This window comes from Lutra lutra, chromosome 8, assembly GCF_902655055.1.
Source record: "Lutra lutra chromosome 8, mLutLut1.2, whole genome shotgun sequence".
NCBI lineage: Eukaryota > Metazoa > Chordata > Mammalia > Carnivora > Mustelidae > Lutra > Lutra lutra.
Window position 1 is genome coordinate 128,303,650 of NC_062285.1, and position 2,661 is coordinate 128,306,310.

At 38.3% G+C, this 2,661-nt stretch overlaps 1 pseudogene; it reads right to left on the reverse strand.

The window, feature by feature from the left end:
* Positions 1-728: 728 nt before the first annotated feature.
* LOC125106821 (COBW domain-containing protein 6-like) lies at positions 729-1,905 on the reverse strand (annotated as a pseudogene).
* Between the last annotated feature and the right edge of the window lie 756 nt (positions 1,906-2,661).

Below are 2,661 nucleotides of genomic sequence, written 5' to 3' on the forward strand. Positions count from 1 at the left end.
CTGTGGTCACAGTGCATTAATGGGTACTGGATTTACCTTTCTTTATTGAACAACTAAATACCGGACAAAAGTGTGAAATTCACAGTGCATGACTCGGAGAAGCTGGCAACTCAGGGCAGTGATTCTTGAGAGAAGAGAAATCAATGCTTGCCCCAGATTACTGCCTAGAGAAACATTCCAGGAGAGGAGGAGGAACTGAAACAGAGCCCAGGAGCCTCCTTGAGTTGAGGTTGGACCTCTTGGAGGCCAACACAGATATAAGGCTGAACTGAGAACTGCATAGTTTGGATCAGCTCTTTCTTTTTCTTCTTTTTCTAGTTTTCTGGAGATGGTAGCTTAGATATTTGATTTTCAGAACTTTCCTCTTTTCTCATACAGATATGCAGTGCTATAAATATTTTTCTAAGCACTGTTTTCTCTGCATCTCACAAATTTTGACAAGTTGTATTTTTATTTAGTTCAAAATATTTTTAAATTTTCTTGAAATTTCTTCTTTGACCTATGTGTTACTTATGTATTTATGTATGTATTTATTTTCCAGAGGACATAATATTTTGTTGTATGAATGTCAAGTGTTTTCCAGTACTTATTTACTATATTTTATGTATTTCACAAAATAAGCATTATTTTATACTATATTGTAATTCATAACAGAAGGGATGCAAAGAATAGGGGCTTTCAATACACCCAGTATCATCCAATCCTTTCGATAAGAAATGTTCCTAATGTTATGGGCGAACTTGACCTTCTTTGAAATATGTTGTCCACCATTTTTCTGTTTCAGTCACAGTAGCTATAAGTAGTTATTGAAGGATGTCCTCGTCTAAATTCCCATCAATAAGAACCGATTGATTTTTTGTCTCAGCATCTTCTTTCCAGCTCACTGGTCTCCAGATTACAGAGCTCATGGACACCTTGGCTGATTGTTGGTTTTGGTGTGTCTTTGATCAACACCGTCCCATGTAGTCATTGCCCTTGTTTCTCACCTTCTTCTCCCACAGAAGATTCTGAATAAATACATTTAGATTTTCTTCCTTCATGTTTCCTGGTACTTAAATGTGACTGTGATAATGCCTTAATCGGGGCAAAGTTGTGTGGTTGGTAAGTGGTGGAGTTTTTTCTGCAAGTGTATTCCAAAGAGACTGTCAAAGGCATGAAGATCTAGTACATTAGAGAGATCAGCTCACTTCATCTTTGTTTTTTTTTTTTAATTTCCCTGTCCATTTATTGATCTAATAGTCATTCTTAGTTTGCTTAAATTCCCTTGTGAAACCCTGTCTCTTTTATTAATAATGATGATACCTGCCAAAGCAGCTTGCCTAGAAGCTTCATGGATAAGGGCATCAGGTTTTTCTTCTGCTAAATGTTTTAATCCATATTTTGAATCCCTAAGAGTTAAGATCCCAGCAAGATAAATATCAATCCTTAATTCAGCATCAACCCAAAGCAGAGAAGCTACAGCACCAGGATCTGCTCATCTAGTGGTCTCTAATGGTATAATCATCAAATTTTCCCTTCTCTGCATCAAATTCTCATTAACTCCAAGGCCATTGTCTTTTACTGAACAGCAGAGGCAACAGTTTAAAGTTCCAACCTTTCTTGGTAGAGCACTTTGGTTGACAGCTAAGGACTTCTCCACTGTACTTCCTTTCTCAAATTTGTTTGAAATAACTATTCCTCTTTCACTATGTTGCTCTCATTCATTCAAAAAGTATTGTCAAGATATCATTCAAAAGTATTGTCTTCCTAGTACCGAAATAACTGGTGACAATTGTGGCTGGGATCTTAGCACTAGGGCCAGACTTTTCCTCCTTCTCTCTTTCCTTCATCTCCATGGGGCATCTCAGCAGAGTCCTCCTCTGCCTGCTCCTCTTCCTCATCCACAGCTCCCATAGCCTGTAACATCCCGGCCAGCTTCACAGCATGCCTCCCACTTAGCTCAAGAGCTGGGACCCTCTATGTTATGTAGAAGCATATTGTTTGATCTCCAAGTATTTGGGGATTTTTCCAGCTATATTTTTGTTATTGATTTCTAGTTTAATTCTACTGGGGCCTGAGAGCAGACATTGTATTATTTCTATTCCACTACCTTTGTGAAGATGTGTTTTATGGCCTGGAGTGTGGTCTATTTTGGTGAATATTCCATGTGAGTCTGAGGGTTAACTGTGGTCTCTATTGAGTTCAACTCTGTCTTTACTGATTTCTGCCTGCTGGATCTGTCCATTTCTGATAGAAGGGTGTTAAAGGTTTGAACTATAATAGTGGATTCTTCTATTTCTCTTTGCAGTCGTATCAATTTTTGCCTCAGGTTGTTAGGTGCATACACATCCAGGACTGTTATTTCTTAGCAAATTGGCCCCTTTGTCATTATATGATGCTCTTCTTTATCCTTGATAAAGTGAGAAAGGAGAGGACAATGGTTAAAGACAAGACTATCACTCTGTTAGGAGTTCCATCATGGAAAATAACAACCCTGCTTTCTTACCAAGAATCAACTCTCTGTTGCACTGATGATACTTGTGTCCATGGCTGAGTACCTTTGGCTAAAGCACCATCTAGGAAGTGGTGGATCTCCTGTCAATGATTCAGTTACTCAGAAGACTCTATTTCAAGGAAAAAAACTTATTGAGTGCTACAGCTGTTTCAGGAATAACCTTCAAA